Here is a 27,826-nt window from a genome sequence, read left to right on the forward strand (position 1 = left end):
GGGATTAGAACCCATGACCTCTGACTCCCAAATCCGTGCTCTTTCCACTAAGCCATGTGAGGCAGGGACCGTGTCCACCTTGATTTGCTTGTGTCCACCCCAGCACTTAGTACAGTGCCTGGCACATAGTAAGTGCTTAAAAAACACCGCAGTTCTAATTATTAATGTATTTGCCTTGTACATTGTTAGGAGAGTCTAGTCTACTAGGGTTGATAGATAAATGGAATCCATTTATCCAGTACAGCTCGGCCTACATCATAGCTTATGCAACTGCTATTTTTTAATGAAGCTTTGCAGTTTGCCTTGTTTGATCTGTGTAAGGCTGACTTTCCTAAGTGATGACCCTGGGACCAGCTTGGATCCATTTTGACAGGACGGACTGGTGGACCGATGACCAGACTGGAGATCAAGACTTGAGCCTAGTCCTGAATCTATCACAAAGTCACTTTGTGACCTAAGACAATTAAACTTCCCTGGGCTTCAGCCTCTTTATGGGTAAAATTGAAATAATAGTCCCTGCCTCTCAGTGGGCCTCAGTGTCTTCACTTCTAAAATGGGGATTACCTGCCTCTCACTGAGCCTCAGTTTGTTCATCTGTAGAATGGGAATTATAATACCTCCCTCTTGCTGGGCTTCAGTTTCTTCATCTGTAAAGTCAGGTTAATAAATCTTGCCTCCCTCAATTGCTTAGAGGAATAATAATAACAATAGTAATGATAATGATAGTGGGTTTTGTTAAGTTCTTACTATGTGCCAGGTACTCTACTAAATGCTGGGGTAAAGCAAATTGGGTTGGGCACATTCCTTGTTCTATATGGAGCTCACAGTCTTAATCCCCGTTTTTTACAGATGAGGTTACTGAGGCACAGAGAAGATGTGTTTTGCTCAAGGTCACACAGCAGACAAGTGGTTTCTGTAGATGTTGATCTATTATGCCCAGCTCATTCCCCACTAATATTAAGTAGCATTTGGTTTGACCCAGGTGGATTGGCAGTAGCTCAGTGGAAAGAGCCCGGGCTTTGGAGTCAGGGGTCATGGGTTCAAATCCCAACTCCACCAATTTTCAGCTGTGTGAATTTGTGCAAGTCACTTAACATCTCTGTGCCTCAGTTACCTCATCTGTAAAATGGGGATTAAGATTGTGAGCCCCCCGTGATACAACCTGATGACCTTGTAACCTCCCCAGTGCTTAGAACAGTGCTTTGCACATAGTAAGTGCTTAATAAATGTCATCATTGTTATTAAATAGATTTTTCTATTGAAAATTATTTTCAGCAACCATGCACACCCTTCAGACATAGCTATTTACTCTGTTGGACCAATGGGGTATCATTTTATCAATCAATCAGTAATATTTATTGAGCTCTTATTCTGCACAGAAACGGGAAATATTGGCCCTAAGGGCCAGGGCAACTAGAAAGTGTTCATCCTGAGATTTTTAAGCAGTGAACACTTACTATCTTTGCCAAGGAAAACTCAAGGCCCATTTTACTAATGGGGAAACTGGAACTCATAGTGGATACTTGCTGAAACTAACACAACAGTCTAGTGGCAAAACTGATAGAACCTGGGTCTTGGGAGGCTTAGGGGATGCCCACTCAGGGGCTTTTCCCACTCAGCCATGCTGTCTGGAGGATTTCTTGGTTTATTAAAAGAATGCATGCATAAGCAGCCTGTGTTCCATTGAGGTTTTCACCAGTGTGTGGAGTCAAAGTATCTAATAATAACTCCAATTAAATTATGTATTTCATTATGTATTTCATTAGAGGGCAGAAAAAGCTTATGTACCTAAGAGTTTATCGGTTTATCCAAACTCCCCAGAGTTTTTAAGCTAGATAATGTGTTTTTAAGCTAGATGTTCTAATGGGGAAAAGGCACATAGACAAAAACTCATGAAATGAAATAATTAAATTGTTTCCCCTGACTCTTGGGTAGCAGCACTTGTATTTAAAGTTAAACAGATGAATCCGTATGCTTGTCGATATGAAATATTGCTTTGCTTTGGTCATCTATCCTCCTGGCCTCAAACTCACAAGGTCTAAGTCAGTTTGAAGCACTGCAGTTCCGGAGACTTTGCCGCTACCATCCTCCAGATGGAAGGTTGTAGATGAACAACTCGAGAAAATATGGGTACTGTCAGACATTAACCTTCATTAACCTGTCATAACAGAAGTTCAACAGAGAGATCATTTTCATTTCCTTTATGGGTTTATTGTTTAGCGTAAGAGCATGAAGTGAAAATGGCATTTGAGAATTCTCTTTCAATGGGAAATAAGAGGTGAGTTCCAATCCCTTTCTCCAAATATCCTGCTGTCTCCATGTATCTACACTCATGGATTGATTATAGTAGTAGTGATAGTGGTAGTAGTCCTCCTCTATCAATCGATTAACTGTATTTATTGAGTGCTTATAGTGTGCAGAACACTGTAGTAAGTGCTTGGAAGAGTACAATACAACAGAGTTGGTAGACACATTCTCTGCCCAACAATAAACTTATAGTCCAGAGCAGGAGACAGATGTTAATATAAATCAATAAATTATGGATATGTACATAAGTGCTGTGGGCGTGAGGGAGGAGTGAATAAGGGGAGCAAATCCAAGTGCAAGGGAGAAGAGGAAATGAGGGCTTGCCAGGAATGTGTCTGCCAACTTTTTTATTCTCCCAAGTTCTTAGTACCATCGTGCTACTTTGAGTGCTATTTGCCTAATACAGGGCTGAACTGTAAAAGCAAAACAATCTCCTGGAAACACATGCAATTCTTAAATCGTGTGCTTACTGGGGTGATCAAATTTCATCATGGGCCTTGGTGTACCTGTCTTGGGCAAAAGAAGCAGGATCAAAAAGAGTATATGGTTGTACCTCTTTAGAAAGGTTTGAATCACATATTGTTTGTGGCCGTAACCCATAACTATTTTCAATAACTTTTTTACAAACCATTCTTTTTATTTATGAAATCATTCATATGCAGATTCTCCCCATTCATTCATTCAATTGTATTTGAGTGCTTACTATGTGCAAAGCACTGTACTAAGTGCTTGGAAAGTACAATTCAGCAATAGAGGCAATCCCTGCCCACAGTGGGCTTACAGTCTAGACTGGGGGAGACAGACATCAAAACAAGTAAACAGGCATCAATATAAATAAATAGAATTATAGATATATACATAGGTGCTGTGGGTTGTGCAGGGGGGGAAGGGCAAAGGGAGTGAGTCTAGGTGATGCAGAAGGGAAAGGGAGCTGAGGAAAAGGGGGGTTTAGTCTAGGAAGGCCTCGTGGAGGAGGTAAGCCTTCAATAGGGCTTTGAAGGGGCAAGAGTGATTGGCAGATTTAAGGAGGGAGGGTGTTCCAGGTCAGAGATAGGACATGGGCCAGGGGTCGACGGCTGGTCAGGCAAGAATCAGGCACAGTGAGAAGGTTAGCACGGGAGTGTGTGGGCTGGGATGTAAAAGGAGAGAAGGGAGCTGAGGTAGGAGGGGGCAAGGTGATGGAGAGCTTTGAAGCCAACAGTGAGGATTTTTTGCTTAATATGGATGTTGATAGGCAACCTCTGGAGATTTTTGAGTGGCAGGGAGGGAGTGATATGCCCAGAATGTTTCTATAGAAAGATAAGCTGGTCAGCAGAGTGAAGTAGGGATTTAAGTGGGAGAGACAGGAAGTTGGGAGGTCACAAGGAAGCTGATGCAGTAATCCGGTCGGGATAGGATGAGTGATTGTACTAACGTAGTAGCAGTCTGGATGGAGAGGAAAGGGCAGATCTTGGCAATATTGTGATGGTGAGACCAGCAGGCTTTGGTGGTGGATTGGCTATGTGGGGTGAATGAGAGAGCGGAGTCAAGGATGACACCAAGGTTGCAGGCTTGTGAGGTGGCAAGGATTGGTTGTGCCATCCACAGTGATGGGAAAGTCAGGGAGAGGACAGGGTTTGGAGGGAAGATAAGAATCTCTTTCTTGGACATGTTGAGTTTTAGGTGGTGGAAGGACATCCAAGTAGAGATGCCCTGAAGGCAGGAGGAGTTGCAAGCCTGGAGGGAGGAAAAGAGAACAGGGGAGGAGATATAGATTTGGTTGTCATCCACATAGAGATGATAGTTGAAGTTGTAGGAGCGAACGAGTTCTCCAAGGGAGTGAGTGTAGATGGGGAATAGAAGGGGACCAAGAACTGACCCTTGAGGGACCACCTACAGTTAAAGGATGGGAGGGGGAGGAGGAGCACAAGAAGGAGACTGAAAATGATGGCCAGAGTGATAGGAGAACCAGGATAGGACGGAGTAAGTGAATCCCCAGGATTTGTGAATTTGGGGAGCTGAAAAATAAATCGTCTAGATGTGAACCAGGGATGGAATGACCAATTTTGTAGGGAACTAACTGTATAAACAATGGCATTACTGGATCAAACCAATCCTCCATCCAGCCTAGCAATCTGTCGATGATGAAGGGTCTGGATGTTTTGTGGAATCTTGTGATGCTTGTCCATCTTCATGGTTAAGGATGGACTATTTTACATTCCTCATATACCCTATAGTAGCAATTCAGATTTAAAAATTGAACCAAACCCTACTATTTGAACTTACCCTCTTAGGGTCGCACCTGGAGAGTTTCCAGTTCTCTACCAGTATTGGCTATGGGAGGGAGAGTCAAGCAGAGGCATATCCATTCCATTCCTAGCTTGAGCAGTGGCTAGAGAGTGGAAAGCAATCTGCTACAAGTCACAATTCCCCTTTGTTGGGCAGCAGCGGCATGGGAGAGAGCCGTGGGCAGAGACTCGAGTTTACTGTGTGGAAGAAGGCCATGGTAAACCACTTCCATATTTTTGCCAATAAAACTCTATGCACACACTACCAGAATGATTGCAGATGGAGGTGGGGCATTCTAGGAGAGATGTGTCCATGGCGTCACTATGGGTCGGTGATGACATGATGACATAAAACAAGACAATACCATTTGAACATATTATTATATTTAGCCTGTACAACTAACAAATTCCATATTCTTAACATCTGCTCTCTCAGAAGTGATTTCTTTTGTTTCTTTCAAACCTATTACCCTGAAGTTGCCCTTGATGCCCCTCATCTTGCTGCTTTGGGATTTGGTGACCTACAATTCGGTGGTTATCCTGACCACACATTTCAATCTCGACTGCTTTTAGCCTTTATTTTATCCAGACTGATAAGTTCTAATGTTCTCTGTCTTCATGCAGAATCTACTCTATCCCCTAGATAATCCTCTTTGCTTTCTTTTTTTAAAACAAGTCTTCTTGTCCTTTTACATCAGGTGCCTTCCAATCTGAATTGCTTTTGTTCACTTTTACTTACTCTAAATCAATTACTTGATCATTTGTGAAGAGTGGGTGTGTAGGGCTTTTGATGACATCTTGTCAGTTTGTCCCTCTGAGAAGAGAGACAAGGTAGATCATTATTATTAACCCAACTGGATCCCCTGCTTATCCATAGCTAATAACTTTGTTCTTATCATATCCCGCCAAACCTCCTACCTCAATCACCACTTACCTTTTTCTTTTGGCAGTCTTTATATTAAAAAACTGCATTTATTTGGCCTGTATTTTATATTAGAGAAAAGTGCAAACAATTCAGAAATCATTCAATCCTGCTAGGCCATGATGGCGAAGCTGTAAAAGTGGAACCAGCAGCGTGGCTCAGTGGAAAGAGCCTGGGCTTGGGAGTCAGGTCATGGGTTCTAACCCCGGGTCCACCACTTGTCAGCTGTGTGACTTTGGGCAAGTCACTTCACTTCTCTGTGCCCTCAGTTACCTCATCTATAAAATGGGGATGAAGACTGTGGGCCCCACGTGGTACAACCTGATAACCTTGCATCTACCCCAGCGCTTAGAACAGTGCTTGGCACATGGTAAGCTTAATTCCATGGTAAATTATTATGCTTCTCCTCCTTAAACTCTCAGAGACCTCCATTTTGCTGATGTAGTACCTGATTCTTTTACCCTCTGATGGCTCCTTTTCAGGTTCATTGCCTGGCTCCACTTCTGCCTTCCGTCCACTTACTGTAGACATCCTGTGAGGCTCTCTTCTAGATCTCCTACTACTCTCCTCACACTAAACTAATCTCCTTGGGGAACTCATCTGCTGTTATGACTTCAACTTCTTTTTCAAGGAGGATAACTCCCAAATCCTCTTCTACAACCCAGACCCCTCATCTAACCTACAATCCTCCTTTTCCTCTTGCATCCAAGACATCTCTATGAGGATACACCCTAAGCACTTCAAACTCAGGATGTCTACAATGAAACTACATATCTTTACCCGAAACAAACACTCCTTTTCCAAACTTTCACATTTTTTTAATAGCACCACCATCCTCCCTGTCCCAGAAGCCCACAACCTTGGTGCCAATCAATAAAGCAATCAATCAATTATATTTACTGAGTGCTTACTATGTGCAGAGCACCACACTATGCATTTGGGAGAGTACAGTACAACAGAGTTGGTAGTTGGCTGAGAAGCAGTGTGGCTTAGTGGATAGAGCACGGGGCTGGGAGTAAGAAGGACCTGGGTTCTAATCCTGGCTTCACCACTCGTCTGCTGCGTAACCTTGGACAAGTCACTTAACTCTTCTGAGCCTCAGGTACCTCATCAGTAAAATGGGGATTAAGTGTGAGCCTTATTTGAGACAGGGACTGTGTCCAACCTTATTAACATGTATCTACCACAGAGGTTAGAACAGTGCTTGGCACAAAGTAAGCACTTAACAAGTACCATAATTATTATTATTAGACGTGTTCTCAGCCCCTCTTTAGCCTTTTTTCATTTCTCACATTAAACCTACTCCTAAATCCTTCCAGTTCTTCCTACATAACATCTCCCAACCCCAACTCTTCCTCTCCACACAGCTACCTCCATGATCTAATTAATCAGTCAATCAATCAATGGCATTGATTGGGCACTTACTGTGTGCAGCACATTGTGCTAAGCTCTCAGGAGAAAACAACCGAGTTGGTAGACATATTCCTTGCCTGCAATGATCTTACAGTCTAGAGAGGGAGACAGGCATTCCAATAAACAAATGCTAATTGTGGGCAGGGAACATGTCTACCAACTCTATTGTATTATACTCTCCCAAGCATTTCATAGAGTGTTATGCACAGAGTAAGGAATCAATAAATGCTATTGATTGATTGATAAACAATTTACAGATATGCACATAAGTGCTGCGGGGCTGTGGATGGAGTAAATACTAAATACACAAAGGGTACAGATCCAAGCATATTGACAACATAGGGAGAGGGAGTTCATTCAATCGTATTTATTGGTTGCCTATTGTGTGCAAAGCACTGTACTAAACACTTGGGAGAATACGATATAACAATAAACAGACACATTCCCTGCCTGCAGAGAAAGAGGGTTTAGCCTGGAAGGGTTTCTTGGACCTTTTGATACCCGCAACACCAGAGCACATACGTACAATAAATAGCCTTATAATCTGTCGCGTATTTTATTGCCAACTTCTCTACTAGAGAAGTTGCCAACTTCTGTTGCCAACTTGTACTTCCCAAGTGCTTAGTACAGTGCTCTGCATACAGTAAGCACTCAATAAATACAATTGAATGAATGAATGAATACTAGAGTGTAACCTCTTTGTGGCCGGGGATTAGGTCTACCACCTCCATTGTACAGTACCCGCCCAATCACTTGGTGCAGTACTCTGTATTGAATGAGTGGGCAAGAAATGCCATTGACTGATTAATTGAGTGGCATTGAATCCATCTTACTATAGGGAAATTGAGATAAGAATAGGGCTCCCAAAGAGCAAAGTCACTTAGGGGCAGAGAAGGATAATCATTAAAGGGTACCATTTGGCACGTGCAATCCTACGCTTTCCCTGTGTGAAAATGAAAAGAATACACTGCAGTGCCTCTGACACATGTAATAAATGATAAAGTGGAGAGGAGCTTGCATCAGGAGCTGTGTGACTTTGGGCAAGTCACTTAACCTCTCTGGATCTCGGTTACCTCATCTGTAAAATGGGGAGTAAGACTGTGAGCCCCACGTGGGGCAACCTGATGACCTTGTATCTACCCCAGTGCCTAGAACAGTGCTTGGCATGCAATAAGCACTTAACAAACACCAACATTATTATTATTATTATTATTATTATCAAACTTAATGAGAACTACCTCTCATAACTAAACCCCTCAAGTTTATCTTAGCTTCCTCTGGGTATACACAACATGGTGGCCTCCAGGAGAGCTGACAACTTTCATATCTAAATTTATTTTATGGACTGTAAGCTCCTTGTGGGCAGGGAAGGTGTCTACCAGCTCTATTATAGGTGACCTCTTATGGTTCATTTTCCATTAGCTATAATAAATGAGCTATCAGCCTACTTGTTGGGATTTATGCCATCTCGTCTCTTGTAGAGATAAAAATGAATCTATCCCTCTAAAAAACACCCCTTCAATTTAGCAAAGTTCATCATCTTAAGTGGTGGATAGTTTGTGACATGGGTTTGAGAGATAATCTTAGGAAATAGCTTGGGAAGATGCAACTTTGCTTGTAGCATGGTGCAGTAGATAGAACATCGGCTTGGGAGTCTGAAGGTCGGGGGTTCGAAACCTGGCTCTTCCACTTGTCTACTGTTTGGCCTTGGGCAAGTCACTTCACTTCTCTGTGGCTCAGATCCCTCATCTGCAAAATGGGGATTGAAATTGTCAGCCCTTTGCGGGACAGGGACTATGTCCAACCCGATTTGCTGGTAGCCCCCCCTCCATCTAGTTCAGTGCCTGGGAAATAGTAAGTGCTTAACATATTCCATAATAATAATAATTATTATTATTATTTTACTCCTTCCTGGAATGCTCTGACACTTTCATTAACAGTGAAATGGGAAAAAAGAGAAAATTCACTGTATGGTTTCTGTTTTGTTATTTAGTAAAAAAAAAATTCATTGGAAGAGTCAGCGAAGATGTGAAAAATGAAATGCTAAATGGTGCAATCTGGTGCATTTTAGAGCTAAATAGAGATGTTAAAGGATTTCTCTTCCTCCCCCACATGAGCTCCTCAAACTCTAATTACAGCAACAAACTAGAATTATGTATTCAAAGGAAAATACCACTAACCGGAATTTTATTTATTGTTTTGTTTCAACTAGTTTAGAAGACAATTGTCAATACATGAGTAATTTTGGATAAATTATCTAAAAATCTGTGTGTTCTTTGCCTAAAGAGTAGCTTCTGCTTTAGTAACAACAGCAAGAGTCTAAAAATACCCTGTTCCTAATCCCTTCATACAGGAGGAGGTAGGGTAATGACAGGCAGTCCTCGTAGTTACCAGACAGTGGGATGCATGTATGTGACATGGGTTACACCGGCCATGCATTGATGTCATATGCACCATTTTGCATTAGAATGTAATGACAACTTATTTTGTGGATCCAGTCCAAGTCAATTCAAACCTATAGCTTTGGTCAAAGAGACCCCTGGCACCTATCATCCCATTACAGTTCCTCTTGGGTTCCTATATAGACACCACTTCTGAACCACAGAACACGGAGGCCGAATCTGAGATGAAGGGAGATTGAACACTTAAAATAAAAATTTCAGATATAAAGGTGTCCAGTGCTGCCATATTCATTCAGTCATATTTATTGAGTGCTGGCTGTATGCAGAGCGCTGTACTAAGCAATTGGGAGAGTACAATAACAACCATAAACAGACACATTCCCTTTCCACAATAAGCTTACATTACAGAGTGGGGGAGACAGTCATTAATACAAATAAATAAATTATAGATACATACATAAGTGCTGTGGAGCTGGGAATGGAGATAAGCAAAGGGAGCAAGTCAGGGAGATGTAGAAGGGAGAGGGAGAAATGGAAAGGAGAATGCAGGGAAGGCCTCTTGGAGTAGATCAGTCCAAAGTACCATGAGAACTCTAGAGTATGAACTTTCTTCTAGATGGTGAGCTCATTGTGTCTTCAAATTCTGTTATATTGTTGTCTCCCAAGTGCTCAAAATGAGGATTCAATGCCTGTTCTCTGCACACAATAAGCGCTCAATAATATCATCATCATCATCAATCGTATTTATTGAGCGCTTACTATGTGCAGAGCACTGTACTAAGCGCTTGGGAAGTACAAATTGGCAACATATAGAGACTGTCCCTACCCAACAGTGGGCTCACAGTCTAAAAGGGGGAGACAGAGAACAAAACCAAACATACTAACAAAATAAAATAAATAGAATAGATATGTACAAATAAATCAAATAAATAAATAAATAGAGTAAAAAAAATATGTACAAACATATATACATATATACAGGTGCTGTGGGGAAGGGAGGGAGGTAAGATGGGGGGATGGAGAGGGGGACGAGGGGGAGAGGAAGGAAGGGGCTCAGTCTGGGAAGGCCTCCTGGAGGAGGTGAGCTCTCAGCAGGGCCTTGAAGGGAAGAAGAGAGCTAGCTTGGCGGATGGGCAGAGGGAGGGCATTCCAGGCCCGGGGGATGACGTGGGCCGGGGGTCGATGGCGGGACAGGCGAGAGCGAGGTACGGTGAGGAGATTAGCGGCGGAGGAGCGGAGGGTGCGGGCTGGGCAGTAGAAGGAGAGAAGGGAGGTGAGGTAGGAGGGGGCGAGGGGATGGACAGCCTTGAAGCAGAGGGTGAGGAGTTTCTGCCTGATGCGCAGATTGATTGGTAGCCACTGGAGATTTTTGAGGAGGGGAGTGATATACCCAGAGCGTTTCTGGACAAAGATAATCCGGGCAGCAGCATGAAGTATGGCTTGAAGTGGAGAGAGACACGAGGATGGGAGATCAGAGAGAAGGCTGATGCAGTACTCCAGACGGGATAGGATGAGAGCTTGAATGAGCAGGGTAGCGGTTGGGATGGAGAGGAAAGGGCGGATCTTGGCAATGTTGTGGAGCTGAGACCAGCAGGTTTTGGTGACGGCTTGGATGTGAGGGGTGAATGAGAGAGCGGAGTCGAGGATGACACCAAGTTTGCGGGCTTGTGAGACGGGAAGGATGGTAGTGCCGTCAACAGAGATGGGAAAGTCAGGGAGAGGGCAAGGTTTGGGAGGGAAGACAAGGAGTTCAGTCTTCGACATGTTGAGCTTTAGGTGGCGGGCAGACATCCAGATGGAGATGTCCTGAGGGCAGGAGGAGATGCGAGCCTGGAGGGAGGGGGAGAGAGCAGGGGCAGAGATGTAGATCTGGGTGTCATCAGCGTAGAGATGATAGTTGAAGCCGTGGGAGCGAATGAGGTCACCAAGGGAGTGCGTGTAGATCAAGAACAGAAGGGGATATGATTGATTGAATAATATGATTGATTGATTGATATAGTGCTTATAGCTATCCCAGGAAAGGGACAGACCAGTGAGGATTCAACTGTGTTTTGCTGTAAGCAGCAGGAGAATATGGAAGAAGGCAGGAATGGGCTTGGAGATTGTGAATTGGGTTGGAAGGATCAGAAACAATGAGAGATTATTGAAAAGGTATTCTGGGGCAATGGAAATAGGTTTAGAATCTCAATGGATAGAAATAAAAAGAGCCAACCCCAGGGTTATTTTGAGGATTAAGAAACTCTGTGAGGGGAATGTACCAGAATAAGGTACTTTGTTCCTGAAAGTAGGTGAAGGGAAGGTGTATGAAATTTAATTAGAAGTCAAAAGTATGTTGGAGGGGAGTATCTGGGAAAAGTTTTTTCATACCTAGAGCAAGTATAATTACAGGTGTATTCGGTCATATAGTTAATGATTCGGATTTACTCTATTTCATCCTGGCATGGTCATTCATTCATTCATTCAATCATATTTATTGAGTGCTTACTGTGTGCAGAGCACTGTACGAAGCGCTTGGGAAGTACAAGTTGGGAACATATAGAGATGGTCCCTACCCAACAACGGGCTCACAGTCTAGAAGGGGGAGACAGACAACAAAACATGTGGACAGGCATCAAGTCATCATAATAAAAGTCATTCTACTTTGTATAATAATAATGGGATTTATTAAGTGCTTACTATGTGCAAAGCACTGTTCTAAGCGCTGGGGAGGTTACAAGGTGATCAGGTTGTCCCACAGAGGGCTCACAGTCTTTATCCCCATTATACAGATGAGGTAACTGAGGCACAGAGAAGTTAAGTGACTTGCCCGAAGTCACATAGCTGACAAATGTCAGAGCGGGGATTTGAACCCTTGACCTCTGACTCCAAAGCCCAGGCTTTTTTCCACTGAGCCATGCCGCTTCCCCAAAACTTTGTATCTTATCCTTGTTCTTCCCACTAATAGCAAATATTTGGTGCCTCTGCCTCCACCATTAGAGGGCAAGGTCCTTGAAGACAAAAAACATAGCTTCTGTTTCTGCTCTCCTTTTCCAAGCCTTTAATACAGTGGGGTGCTATCAGTAGATTCAGTAAATACCATTATTATACTTGAATGGGAATAATACAAACCTAATATAGTATGGCAGTGACTCTGATAGGGAAAGCAAACCTAGGGAAGGTAAGAAGCAGCTAGCTGAGGAAAGGTTCCCATTTTGGCACATTCTAGAGAATCTATGTCCATTTTGTTGCAATAGCTGCTGGTAAAAATTTAATGTTTCAAGGAATAATTTGTAGTATTGGTTTAAGAAGCATTTCAGATAATAATGATAATATTAGTTAAGTGCTTACTCTGTGTTAAACCCTGTACTAAGCTTTGGAGTAGATACAAAATAATCAGGTCCCACCTAGGGCTCACAGTCCAAATAGATGGGAGAGTGAGCAGGAAATGAATCCCCATTTTGCAGATGAGGTAACTGAGGCACAGAGAATTTAAGTGATTTACCCAAGGTCACACAGCATACAAGTGGCAAAGCCAGGATTAGAACCCAGGTCCCCTGACTCCCAAGCCCTTGCTCTTCCCACGGGGCCACACCATTGCCCTTTTTTCTTGAGAACAGGAAGATAAACGGTGATCCACAATTAATGAGCATTGCACAAATCTACTTAAGTACGTGGCCTAGAAGGTGCAACATGACATTGTGGAAAGAGAACAGGCTTGGGAATCAAAGGACCTGTGTTCCAATTCTGGCTCTGCCAGTTGTCACCTTGTCACCTTGGGGCAAGACAATTAATTTCACTGTGCCTCAGTTACCTCATCTGTAAAATTGGGGTTGAGTGTGTGCCCCATGTGGGACATGGACTGTGTCCAACCTGATTATCTCATATCTACCCCTGTGCTCAGTACAGTGCTTGGCACATAGGAGGCACTTAACAAATACCATTTTTTTAAAGTAATAATCATAATAATTGTGGCACTTGTTAGATACTATGTGCCAGCACTGGGTTAGCCACAGTATAAACAGACTGGACATAGTCCCTGTCCCACATAGAGCTCACAGTTTCAGAGGGAGAGAGGACAGCTATTGAGTCCCCATGAAGGGAACGAAGACACAGAGAAGTTAAGTGACTTGTCCAAGGTCACACAGCAAGAAAGTGACAGATCCAGGATTAGAACCCAGATCTTCCGATTCTCAGATCAGTGTTCTTTTCACTAGGCCATGCTTCTCCTCCCAGTATTACATTAATATAACAAGAACATCATATTTTTCATGTATTTGTTAAGAGCTTACTAAGTGTCAAAGCACATGTCCAAGTGCTGGGATAAATACAAGTTATTTAGGGCAATGCAGTCCTTGTCACATATGAGGCTCACAATCAAGTAGGTGGGAGAACAGATACCCAATCTCCATTTTGCAGTTGAGGAAACTTAGGCACAGAAGAGTTAAATGATTTGCCTGAAGTCCCACAGCAGGTATGTGGTGGTGCAGGGATTAGAACCCAGCTCCTCTGACTCCCAGCCCCATGCTTTATCCCCTATGCCATGCTGCTTTCCAGTTACTATATGAATCTATTGTATTTACTGAGCACTTACTATGTGCAGAGCACCGTACTAAGCACTTGGGATGGTACAATATAACAGAGTTGGTAGATACATTCCCTACCCATAACGAGCTCAGTATAGAGGGGGAGACAGACATTAATATAAATGAATTACATATATGTACAGAAGTGCTGTGGGGTAGAGGGAAACGTGAATAAAAAGTACAAATCCAGGTGCAAGGGCGATGCAGAAGGGAGTGGGAGAAGAGGAAATGAGGACTTAATAAGGTTTTCAAGGTGGGGAGAGTGATCATTGGATTGAAAAGGGAGGGTATTCCAGACCAGAGATAGGATGTGGGTGAGAGGTCAGTGGCAAGACAAACAGGATCGAGGTCTAGTAAGTCAGTTAGCATTAGAGGAGCGAAGTGTGTGGGCTGAGTTGTAGGGAAGCAGAGGGGTTAGGTAGGAGAGGGCAAGATGCTTGAGTGCTTTAAAGTTTTAAATGAAACAATCAGTGGTATTCATTGAGTGCTTACTACGGGTAAAGTATTGTACTAAGCACTTGGGAGAGTACAATATAAGCAATATGTTCCTTGCCCTCATGGAGCTCCCAATATAATGGCAGAGGAGGATGGACAAAAATTATATACAAATAATACGCATAGGGGGAAGTAATTCAAGAAAATCAAGATGAAAGTGCAGAATGAGAATCCAGATGAAAACGTACACGTGTTCACAAACTGATGGAATATGTAAGTAATAAAGGTGCCTATTGTATTCGCAACTAAGCTCCTTTTGGCTTTGGAGTCCGAGGTCAGGGGTTCAAATCCCGGCTCTACCAATTGCTAGCTGTGTGACTTTGGGCAAGTCACTTCACGTCTCTGGACCTCAGTTCCCTCATCTGTAAAATGGGGAAGAAGACTGTGAGCCCCCCGTGCGACAACCAGATCACCTTGTAACCTCCCCAGTGCTTAGAACAGTGCTTTGCACACAGTAAGTGCTTAATAAATGCTATCATTATTATTACCAAGAGTTTAGTATGGTATTCTACACACAGTAAGTGCTCCCACTAATTGATTGCTGTAATTTATTTGGTGAAGTAGTCTTCATAGAGGAGGAATTTTAGGGGATCTATGAAATGAAGAGAAATGTGTGAGCTCGTTGTGGGAGGGAATGTGTCTGTTGTATTGTACCCTCCCAAGTGTTAGTACAGTGCTCTGCACAGAGTAAGCACTCAACAACTGAATGAATGAACGAATGGTCTTGTGATTTCGTTCAGGAGGGAGCTCTAGGTAAGGGGACAGCTTAAACTAGGGGAAGTAAATGGGAGAGTCAAGAATGATGTACAGTTAGAAAAGTAAACTTGTGGTGGAATGAAGAGTGGAAGTTCAGAAGAGGCAGGTAAAGCACACTGATAGTTTGTATTATACTCTCCCAAGTACTTAGTACAGTCTTCTGTATGCAGTAAGTGCTAAATGAATGCCACTGATGATGATGATGATGATGATTCTAATACTGATATTGGGAGAGTTGGTGGAGAGCCTTGATGTCAACTGTGACAAGCGTTTACTTGATACAGAGAGAAATGGAAAGGCACTGGAGATTTTGAGGAGTAGAGAGATTCATGCTCAGTAGTGGTTCAATAAGTTAATCAGTGCAGTAGCATGCAGGGAAAATTGAAAGGGAGAAAAGATCACAGACAGAGAGACCACTGAGGAGGCCAGTACAGTCACCTAACTATGATATGATAAGAACTTGTACCAAGGTCGTAGCCATTTAGTTGGAGTGGAAGAGGTGGATAATGGGAAATGACGAAGATCTGGTAGGGTTTCACAGTAAAGTGATTGTGAGAGCTGAAAGACACATGAGGAGTCAAAGGTTGTGGACTTCTGGAATGGAGAAGGTGTTGGTGTTACCAAGTTAAGAAAGTTAGGAGGAGGAGTGGATTTTGGGGAAAACATAAGAAGTTCAGTTTTAAACATATTGATGTTGGAGGGCTGAGGAGACATTCAAATGGAGGTGTCCTTGAGGCAAATGGAAATGTGGGAATATAGGTTAGATGAGAGGCCAAGACTAGATAGATAATAATAATAATGGTATTTGTTAAGCACTTACTATGTGCCAAGCACATTCTAAGTGCTGGGATAGATAGAAGGTAATCAGGTTGTCCCACGTGGGGCTCACAGTCTTAATCCCTATTTTACAGATGAGGTAACTCAGGCATGGAGAAGTTACGTGGCTTGCCCAAGGCCACAAGGCAGACAAGTGGCAGATCCAGGAACTCTTCTGCCTAGAGATGGTAGCTGAAGTCATATGAACAAATTAATTCCTGGAGAGAGTTAGTGTGGAGTGAGAAGAGTAGGAGACCTAGAGCGGGGTCAAGTGGGGCACCCACAATTAGGGAATAATAGGGAGAAAGAGCTAGTAAGAGACTCCCTCCAGGCTCGCATCTCCTCCTCCTTCAGGACACCTCCATCTGGATGTCTGCCCGCCACCTAAAACTCAACATGTCCAAGACTGAACTCCTTGTCTTCCCTCCCAAACCCTGCCCTCTCCCTGACTTTCCCATCACTGTTGATGGCACTACCATCCTTCCCGTCTCACAGGCCCGCAACCTTGGTGTCATCCTCGACTCCGCTCTCTCGTTCACCCCTCACATCCAAGCAATCATCAAAACCTGCCGGTCTCAGCTCTGCAACATTGCCAAGATCAGCCCTTTCCTCTCCATTCAAACCGCTACCCTGCTCGTTCAAGCTATCCCATCTGGATTACTGTAACAGCCTCCTCTCCGATCTCCCATCCTCCTGTCTCTCCCCACTTCAATCCAGGCTTCACGCTGCTGCCTGGATCGTCTTTGTCCAGAAATGCTCTGGACATGTTACTCCCCTCCTCAAAAATCTCCAGTGGCTACCAATCAACCTACGCATCAGGCAGAAAATCCTCACCCTCGGCTTCAAGGCTCTCCATCACCTCTCCCGCTCCTACCTCACCTCCCTTCTCTCCTTCTCCAGCCCAGCCCACAAACTCTGCTCCTCTGCCGTCGCTAACCTCCTCACCATGGCTCGTTCTCGCCTGTCCCAGCGTCGACCCCCGGCCTACGTCATCCTCCTGGCCTGGAATGCCCTCCCTCTCCACATCTGCCAAGCTAGCTCTCTTCCTCCATTCAAGGCCCTACTGAGAGCTCACCTCCTCCAGGAGGCCTTCCCAGACTGAGCCCCCTCCTTTCTCTCCTCCTCCTCCCCCTCTCCATCCCCCCTCCTTGCCTCCTTCCCTTCCCCACAGCACCTGTATATATATATATATATGTGTGTGTGTGTGTGTGTGTGTGTGTGTGTTTGTACGTATTTATTACTCTATTTTACTTGTACATATTCTATTTATTTTATTTCGTTTATGTTTTGTTTTGTTCTCTGTCTCCCCCTTCTAGACTGTGAGCCCACTGTTGGGTAGGGACCATCTCTATATGTTGCCAACTTGTACTTCCCAAGCACTTAGTACAGTGCTCTGCACACAGTAAGCACTCAATAAATATGATTGAATGAATGAATTAATAGTAAATGAAAGTGCTTTGCAGTCATCAGAATGGAAGGAGAAGCAGTTCAGCAAAATAAAGGTCTCATAGTATTTCGAGGTTGAGAAAGTGGTCTATAATCCCAAAGACAATTTAGAGGTCATGATGGATCAGGACAGAGTAGAGTTCACTGGACTTGGTTACAATGAGGTCATTGGTGATCTTGTTCTTGGAATGAAGGAGCCGGAGACCTGATTATAGTGGAGCTGCTATAGAATTGGTGGAGAAATGAAGGTTACAAGAGCCCATTAATGGAGCTTGGATAGATTGGGAGTAGAAAGATGGGGTGAGAGCTGGAAGAGACTGTGTAATTGAGAGAAGGTTTTATTAGCATGGCAGAGACAATAATAATGATGGCATTTATTAAGCGCTTACTATGTGCAAAGCACTGTTCTAAGCACTGGAGTGGTTACAAGGTGATCAGGTCCCACGGGGCGTTCACAGTCAATCCCCATTTTGCAGATGAGGTAACTGAGGCACAAACAAGTTAAGTGACTTGTCTAAAGTCACACAGCTGACAACCGGCAGAGCTGGGATTCGAATCCATGACATCTGACTCCAAAGCCCATGCTCTTTCCACTGAGTCACACTGCTTAGATTAGAGCATATTTGAAGGTAGAGAGGAAGGAGCCATCGGAGAGAGACCTTAAAGTTAGCAGTAGGGAGAGGAGGTGAGGGAGAGCAAGTCAAGCACTTAGTACTATGCTCTGCACCCAGTAAGGGTTCAATAAATACCACTGATTGAACAAGTGCTTATAGGAGGTGAGGGGATGAATTTATAGAGCTTGAGGGTGACCTTCCTTTGAAAAACAGCTGGGCAGGAGGAGAAAGACAAGGGGGGGGACAATAGCACAGTGAAAAGATGGAGAGAATTATGGAAATAATTTTGAAAGTTCAAACCAAATTATTTCTATTGCATCCTCAAAAATCTCCAGTGGCTAGCAATCAACCTTTGCATCAGGCAAAAACTCCTCACCCTCGGCTTCAAGGCTGTCCATCACCCCGCCCCCTCCTACCTCCCCTCCCTTCTCTCCTTCTACAGCCCAGCCCGCACCCTCTGCTCCACTGCCGCTAAACTCCTCACCGTGCCTCGTTCTTGCCTGTCCTGCCATCGACCCCCAGCCCACGTCATTCCCCTGGCCTGGAATGTCCTCCCTCCACACATCCGCCAAGCTAGCTCTCTTCCTCCTTTCAAAGCCCTACTGAGAGCTCACCTTCTCCAGAAGGCCTTCCCACACTGAGTCCCCTCCTCCGTCTCCCCCTCCTACTCCTCCCCATCCCCCCTGCCTTACCTCCTTCCCCTCCTCACAGCACCTGTACATATGTATATGTTTGTATGAATTTATTACTCTATTTTATTTATGCATATTTATTCTATTTATTTTATTTTGTTAATATGTTTTGTTTTGTTCTCTGTCTCCCCTTTCTAGACTGTGAGCCCACTGTTGGGTAGGGACCGTCTCTATATGTTGCCAACTTGTACTTCCCAAGCGCTTAGTACAGTGCTCTGCACACAGTAAGTGCTCAATAAATACGATTGAATGAATGAATCAATCGATCAACAAAGTAGTTGGCCAGGTCATTAGGAATTATGGAGGGAGACAGTAGGGCTGGTGGAGGTTTCAGGAGGGAGTTAGGTTTGGAACAGTGCTCTGTACATAGTTAGCACTCAATAAATGTGATTGAACGAATGAAAATTTGGTGGAGCTTGTGGACGTGCGAGTCATTTGTGGGATTCAGACAAGAGATGTTGAGCAAAACAGAGAGCTGGATTTTGACCACCCCTGTCCCCAACATATCATAGTAACAGGAATTTGCTTATCAAGTAGGAAGAAAGACTTTGCTATTTCCTTTCTCAACAAAGAGTCAGTACAGCAGAGGCAGTATGGTCCTTCTAGACTGTGGGCACGTTGTTGGGTAGGGATTATCTCTATCTGTTGCCAAATTATACTTTCCAAGCACTTAGTACAGTGCTCTGCACACAGTAATCACTCAATAAATATGGTTGAATGAATGAATAGTGAAAAAAGCACTGGTCTGGGAGTCAGAAGACCTGGGTTCTAATCTAGCCTCAGCCAGTTATCTGCTGTGTGACCTTGGGAAAGTCACTTAACTTCTCTGTGGCTCAGTTTCCTCTTCTGTAAAATGGGGATTCGCTGCCTGTTCTTCCTCCTTCTTAGAAGGTGAGCCCAAAGTGGGACAGGGACTCTGTTCTTCCTGGTTAACTTGTGTTTATTCCAATATTTAGGACAGCACTTGACACACAATATAGCAACAGGTATTGAGATTCAATGCAATTCAGTAAAATGTGGATTTCCTAGACCCCCATACTGTTTAATCCCACTGAATTGCAGGCTCAATTTTCAATACAAAGATAATCCTAAATTCATTAAATATAAATGTTATTTATGGAAAATAAGAGTTCTGGTTAAGACAAAAGGATATCTCCCAGGGTTACACATTTAATATTTGATCAGCACTGATGACTGTGAATTAAGAATCCTCTTTGCAATCCTATTTACTCCTTTTCTGAATATTGATTAATCTACTAGGTTTTTGCCTGCAAATAAGAATGACATATAAGTAAAGTTTCACAGTATTGTTTTGCTACTTTTGCTACTACTTATAACTATTAGGACAAAGAAAATTAAGTGAAGTAGTTCCATTGTTACCTAAACTGAAACAGGAAATTTTAGTGTTGAAGTAGATAACTCAGCTGGGATCTCACTCTGGTACACCTTCAGTAGCCCAGAGATATTAATCAATCAGTCAGTGGTATTTATTGAACACTTACTGGGTGCAGGGCACTGTGCTAAGCATTTAAGAGAGTACAACAGAGTTGGGAGACACATTCTCTGCCCAAGAGGAGCCTATAATCTAGAGGGCAATAATTAAATTAATTTAAAAAATGATATTAGCCATGATCTGGATTCAGGGGGTGGGAGAACAGGTATTTAATCCCCTGTTTGTTGATGAGGAAACTGAAGCACAGAAATGATAGGTGACTTGCCTTGAGTACCAAAGCAGGCATGCGTCAGAGCCAAGATTAAAACCTAAGTTTCCTGATTGCCTGTCCTGGGTTCTATCTACTAGGCCATGCTGCTTCTCTTCTTGGGACATCTTCATTCATTCATTCAATCATATTTATTGAGTGCTTACTGTGTGCAGAGCACTGTACTAAGCGCTTGGTGCATCTTCAATCCGCTACCTCAAGTGCTTCTTCCTATTAACAAATTATTTTTCGTTTGTTCCTCCCAGCTAGATTGTAAACTCCTCATAATCAGGGGTCATATCTTCTTCTGTTATAATCTCTCAAGGGTTTACTTTGAACATCATAGATACTCAATAAATACTGCTGACCGACAGAGCACTTTCTGATTCAGGAAAACGGAAAATAGCCTCCAATCTTCCAAGGCTGATAAGGCAGACTCATTAACTAGAGAATAACTTCTTTGAGGAAGGGAGTTGGAACAGCCTCAGATTCTGCAAGCCTGGATACACAGGTTAGATATTCCTAATATAGTAGATTTTCATTCTCATGGACTTTTGCTGTCCTCTTCATACTATAGCTGGTAGCTGCTCACATTAAAAGACTCTTTGGACTTAAACTGAGTTAAGCACCTTGTGATCTTAATGTGCCTTAAACCTTTCCATTCATTAGTGACTCACTGTTTAGGGCTAGTTTCACCTGCCATAGTTTAGTCTGGTGCACTGTCTGGTTTCAGGTTGCACAATTGTATTTTTGGAGCACTTACTGTGTGCAGAGCACTGTACACATTGGTTGGGAGAGAACAATGGCGTAGTGGATAGAGCAGGGGCCTAGGAGTTAGAAGGTTGTGGGTTCTAATCCCGGCTCTGCCACTTGTCTGCTGTGTGACCTTAAGCAAGTCACTTCACTTCTCTGGGCCTCAGTTACCTCATCTATAAAATAGGGATTGAAACTGTAAGCCCCACATGGAACAGGGATTGTATCCAACCAGATTTACCTGTATCCACTCTGGTGCTTAGTACAGTACCTAGAAGATAGTAAGAACTTTACAAATACCACAGTTATTATTATTATAAGTACAGTATAACAATGTTGTTAGACACCATTTCTGTCCACAAGGAGCTAACAGTCTAAAGGTCAGTTTTTCTCATTACCATTAAATCATATTTATAAGATTCCTTGTTATGGCCTGTACTCTCTGGAAGCCTTTCAGATATTTAATTAAAATGGACTCGCAGACATTCTGTAAGCTATTCAGAGAAACTAAAAGTGAAAAGAGAGAAGTTCAACAGTAAGACTTTGTCCATAAATAAACTGATGTTTAGAGCATGTTTAGGGTAGACTGTAAATGGTTCCATTCCACTGTGCTGCTCTAAATAAAAACATGAATTGTTACCTCATTTCTATTCTGTCTGAGGAAGGTCTTGGAAGAAAGGGAGAAGAGACAATTATGACAGCCTAATTTTGCATTCCTCAGTGTAGTCAGTCTCACTACAATGCAGGTGAGGTTTCTCTGAACAAGATGCTAAATCAGTAAGACCTTATTTGAGAAACAAAGCTAATAAAGCATCTCACCATTTTTTAAGAGGTTACCACTTTTCATTCAGTAATCCTTGAATTAACCATTGAAAAGGCATATTCTCTAGTTCTTTTAGAAGCAAAAAATCCTTCTTAAAATTAAAACGTTTGCCTTTGGAGGGCTTTTTTTAACTTCAAGCACTTGAGAAAATTTTGAAATAAAAAGTGACTGCCATGTTAATGCCCAGAGCAAATTTTGACAAGCAAGTGGTAACCCCATGACATAAAAAGTGTTAGATCTTTAATTACAGTGGCACTTTCATAATGACAGAGAGATGTCATGGTTCATGCTTAGCTGCTGAGATTATTTCTGTTGCAGTGCACAAATGTAAGCCATAGAACTCTAAAAATGATTAAATGTGGTTACAGGAAGGAGCTGTACATTGAGATATGTGTCTTTACACTCGACTAATTAGTTGCCACTGAATGTTTTTGCTTTGCTCAGTGACATGTGGTACATAAATCATTGCAATATGTTAAATGCAAACGGTTGCTAATAGGGTAACCATCTGCTCAGCTCTGGAGAGGGTGCAGGAGGAAGATGAGATCCTCATTTCAGAAAATGATGAAGAGCTCAAATACCAAATTTCTAAAAACAGCTGCCTTTGTTAACCTCGACATTACTAGTCCTTTTCTTACCCTTTCCTTTTCCCTATTTGCAGCACGATTCGGAGGTTTGAAACCTCTTCATTCAAAACCTTGGGTGGCAAACTCTCCAAGCGGTTCTGTCCCTTCTCAGATATTAGTTTTATATCTACCCTTAGGCTGAGTTCAATGCTTTAGATAAATCCCCTATAATCGGAGCAGCCACCCTCTCTCCATGACACCTTTTCTTCCATAAATGAACCTGAATCCCCTTTACAGATCTATTTTCCATAGAAGGCATTTCTTTGTGAGCTGAAAATCACGTATTGCTTTAGGCAACATTAGCGTTTGCTTCTCCCCTCCCCGCGGACAACCTCTACCATACTTGATTTTTAGCAAACGTCATCAGTGCAAGGAGATCAATGTAGCCCCCACTAATACCTTATTGCATCCTGTCACATAGCTTCTTAATAAAGTCAGCTGAATATTACCAGTGACAAGGTAATGCATGGGGAAATCAGTAACAGGACAGGAATGAGACACTCCAATACTCAACCTAATACTGCTCTATTTTCTGGTGATAGGAAGGGCTCCTTAATCCTTCCCCTTCCAGTCATCCCCTGGTCAGGGTCATGCTCTGGATATTTAAAAGCAAGCCATCCCAATAATGATAGATCACATTAATAACCCAGCTGAGAGATCGATGGACTCCGATGATGCAATACTCAAAGGGCAGCCTTGACCATGAACAGGCTAAATCAGAAATGAACAGTGTGAATTAAAATCTCTGGGAATGTGACTTCCCTGGAACCAGATGCTAGGATTGATTACCAGGATTCTGCTTGGTTTCTGTGACACCGATTTTTTTCTCCCCCCTGGATTTATGGTAGCCCATTTAAGATTGTGCTTCTGGACAATGCCTGCTGGAGTAGAGATTGTTGGTTAGGTCACTTGCCCAGCAGACAGTCTACCTCTGGATGGATTAGATTGGGTAAAACTTGCTTCTGAAGACCCCCATTCTAGGTAGTGGGCAGACTGCAGAGCTGTTCCTGCTCATTGGTTCTCCACAGGGAATTAGGTGCTAAAGCTTCTTTCTTCACTTGCTCATGTGAAAAGAAAAGTCACACATCTGACAACTCCATTTCCAAACAAATACATGCCCCTTTAAAAATGCAGCCATTCCACTCAAGGGGCAGAGATGAGCATTCTGAAATGGAGAAACTACAGAAAAGAACCAGCTTTGCCAAATGCCTGTTTACTTATTTTGATGCCTGTCTCCCCACTTCTATACTGTGAGCACATTGTGGGCAGGGATTGTCTCTCTTTGTTGCTGAACTGTACTTTCCAAGCACTTAGTACAGTGCTCTGCACACAGTAAACCCTCAATAAATATGAATGAATGAATAATGGCAAGAACATGGGCCTGAGAGCCAGGAGGACCTGGGTTCTAATCCCTGTTAAAATAATAATGATGGCATTTGTTAAGTGCTTAGTATGTGCCCAGAACTGTTCTAAGTGCTGGGGGGGATACCGTTTGTCTGCTGTGTGATCTTGAACAAGTCACTTAACTTCTCTGGGCCTCAGTCACCTCATCTGCAAAATGGGGATTAAAACTGGATTACTGCATCAGCCTCCTTCCTGATCTCCCATCCTCCTGTCTCTCCCCACTTCAATCTATACTTCACTCTGCTGCCCGGGATTATCTTTCTACAGAAACGCTCTGGGCATGTCACTCCCCTCCTCAAAAGTCTCCAGTGGTTGCCTATCAACCCTCAAATGAAGCAAAAACTCCTCACTCTAGGCTTCAAAGCTCTCCATCACCTCGCCCCCTCCTACCTCACCTCCCTTCTTTCCTTCTACAGCCCAGCCCGCACCCTCCGCCCCTCTGCCACTAACCTCCTCACTGGGCCTTGTTCTTGCTTGTTCCGCCATTGACCCCTGGCCCACATCCTACCTCTGGCCTGGAATGCCGTCCCTCCACACATCCACCAAGCTAGCTCTCTTCCTCCCTTCAAAGCCCTACTGAGAGCTCACCTCCTCCAGGAGGCCTTTCCAGACTGAGCCCCCCCTTTTCCTCTCCTCTTCCTCCCCTCCCCATCACCCCTCCACCCTACCCTCTTTCCCTCCCCACAGCACTTGTGTATATTTGTACATATTTATTACTCTATTTTTTAAATGATGTGTATATTGCTATAATTCCATTAATTTTGATGGTACTGACACCTATCTACTTGTTTTGTTGTCTGTCCCCCCGCTTCTAGACTGTGAGCCCATTGTTGGGTAGGGACCATCTCTTTCTGCTGCCGATTTGTACTTCCCAAGCGCTTAGTACAGTGCTTTGCACATGGTAAGTGCTCAATAAATATGATTGAATGAATGAATAAATGAGTCCCATGTAGGAACTAATTACCTTGTATCTGCCTTAGCACTTGGAACAATGCCTGGCATGTAGTAAGTGCCTAACAAACGCCATTTTAAAAAAAATGTAAACTTGACAGCAGGGATTATGTACACAAATCCTATCGTGCTCTCCCAAGTGCTTAATACAATGTTCTGCATACAGGTGCTCCACAGATGCTATCGATTACTTGAATAATGCCAAAATGGTATAACACAATGGCTTTGAATTTGTTCACAACTTCACAATGATCACAAGCTATTGCATGAAACTCAGAGCAGCCAAAATGATCTGAATTTCCTTTCTTTCTTGTGCCTGCTTCTTTCTCTCAGGACACTATCTTCAGTTGTTGATCGGTTCATTGGTTAACACTAACAAAATAGTTAAAAGGGGATTCTTTGATTGTAAGGCTTTTGGTCTGAAACATTCACATCCATTTTTCCACCTGATTATGTGGACTCTTCAGAAATAGAATGAGGTTTGCACAGGCCAGTGCCCAAGGCAGTATTGTTTAGTGGAAAGTTCATGCGATGGGAGGGACAGGAGATCTGGGATCTGGGACAACTGCTTAGCTTAACTGTCTTAAATAATGGATGAGATATCTGCCTCTCCCTACCGCTTAAATCATGAGCCCTGGAGAGCTAATCCACTGCTTAGCACCTAGCAAGGGCTTACTAAACACTACAAATAAGAATGATAATTATTAATCAGAACATCCTTGATCCATTTAAGGGTGGCTTTGATCTGGCTAATACAGGAAATCCAGTGACAGACCAATAGCAAATGAGAGAGAGAGGAGAACAGTTTAAAATTCATTAACCCACTTGGTTCCATTGACTTAGAATGGGCACCAAAGCCTTCACTTCTCTCGACTTCACAGAACCCACTTTGGCTATGGGGAGTGGAGGTGGGGGAGCTGGATGGTGTTGCCATCCAACCAGCAGCAAGGAAACTTGGAAATACTTGCCTGTGCATGTGTTGTTTGTAAAGCAACCTGATTAGGGTGTTTGAGAGCTCCTTGTCCTACTAAACTTGTTGATTTGGATGTGACGAAGGTCTGAGATTTACAGATAGCCTAGTAATAATCGTAATATTTGTAATATTTCTTAGGCCCCTATTTTATACTCAGCAGAGGGATAGATAATAGCAGATCAGACACAAGTCCAGTCCTTACTGGGCCTCACAGTCTAACTAGGAGGGAGAACAGTTTTATTTAATCCCTATTTTACAGATGAGGAAACTGAAGCACAGAGAAGTTAAGTGAGGTCAAACAGCAGATAAGTGGAGGAACCAGGATTAGAACCCAGTTTTCCTGATTCCACATCCCGTGCTCTTTCTACTAGGCTACATTTCTTCCCAATCCTGGGGGCAAAGTCCTCCTCAGTGCCTGCTATTTATTATCAGTCAATTAATGGGATTTTAAAATATATTTTTTTTAATTATTGAGCACTTACTGTGTGCACAGCACACAGTGCTTGGGAGAGTACCGTATAACAGTTTTGGTCAACATATTCCCTGCCCACAGGAGCTTATATTATCATGGACATGCCAACCTCAGACTGCCTTGGTCAAGGGTCAAGTGGGAGTGGAACTGAGGGACTGCTCCTGTTTTCATGACAAGGGTGATTCTGCTCTAGCTTTTCCTTTGCAATTTGTAACCCTACTAGAAAGCAAAAGTTACTGTTGTCCCTTAAAATTATCTATTTCTTTCAAGCAAATTGAAGCTAAATATTTTATTTTCCTTTTGTGAAAGGCAGCACAGCTACCTCAGATTACTGCATGTTCTGGAATCGGGTCAGGGCACACAGGTGGTCTGTTCCTTAAAATAGTTTTATTTTGCAAAGAGACACAGGATTGGATTATTTCAAGAGAGACTCAGGATGTAGATGTATAGTAACCATCTTAACAAACAAAGAATCATTTCAGAGCAGTTCTGTTTCTCATCTTGTATAAGAAGTTTAGACCCACTTATGTTTAGAAACTGATTGAATCTAACTGTTCAAAACTAGTCTATTTCAAACTGATAATTCTTTTTCCAAGTAGAAATTTAGAATGTCTTGGTGAAATTAGCCCTTAAAATAGAAGCCTGGGGTTGATTTTTTGACAGTTTATATGACCTATAGAAATGTCATTTGTTGAAAGGGTTTTGCTAACAAATATAAAGTCTAATTGTGCTTTATATAAATGCAGAAAGAGACATAGGGAAGTTTTCAAGGAATGTAGTTTCTCCAGGGTCAGTGTTTGGTGACTGAAGTGTTGAAAAGCATAAAGAAGGGTAATGGAGCAGTCAAATCACAGAGGAAATACCTTGGCAAAGCAGATTAGACTTCCTTTCTACTGAAAGTAGTACTAAAATTGTAGTAGCTGTAACCCATCACTTCCAAGAGGTCTTCCCTGACTAACCTTGCCTCTCCACACCTTATTCATCATCCCTCCTGTATTGCCTATGTACATGGGTCTGTATGCCCTAGGTACTTTGATACTAATTCACTCAATCAAAATCAGTGGTATTTATTGAGTCCTTACTGAGTGCAGAGCACTGAAGTAAATGCTTGGGAGAGTACAATACAACAGAGTTGGTAGACAAATTCCTGGCCCACAGTGAGACAGACATTAATATCATGTTCTGTTTTATGCTGTCGAGTTATCTGACCCATAGTGATTCCATAGACATATTTCTCCCAGCACACCCCATTCAGCAACCGCAATCATTCTTGTAGTATATCCATAGAGTTTTCTTGGTAAAAATACACAAGTGCTTTACCATTGCCTTCTTCTGCTCAGTAAACCTGTGTCTCCACCCTCAATTCTCTCCCATACTGCTGCTGCCCAGCACAGGTGAGTTTTGACTTGTACCAGATTACCTTCCCCTTGCT

The 27,826-nt window shown here is 42.9% G+C and overlaps 1 protein-coding gene and 1 non-coding gene across 9 annotated transcripts in view; both read left to right on the forward strand.

The window, feature by feature from the left end:
* NTNG1 (netrin G1) overlaps positions 1 to 27,826 on the forward strand; it is a 316,974-nt gene that overhangs the window by 171,803 nt on the left and 117,345 nt on the right. The window lies entirely within an intron of this gene.
* On the forward strand, positions 4,571 to 4,708 carry LOC119927662. Its single transcript, XR_005450643.1, has one exon. It is a non-coding gene; the product is annotated as a small nucleolar RNA SNORA7 (small nucleolar RNA).

The sequence above is a fragment of the Tachyglossus aculeatus genome, chromosome 4 (assembly GCF_015852505.1).
Source record: "Tachyglossus aculeatus isolate mTacAcu1 chromosome 4, mTacAcu1.pri, whole genome shotgun sequence".
NCBI classification, from domain to species: domain Eukaryota; kingdom Metazoa; phylum Chordata; class Mammalia; order Monotremata; family Tachyglossidae; genus Tachyglossus; species Tachyglossus aculeatus.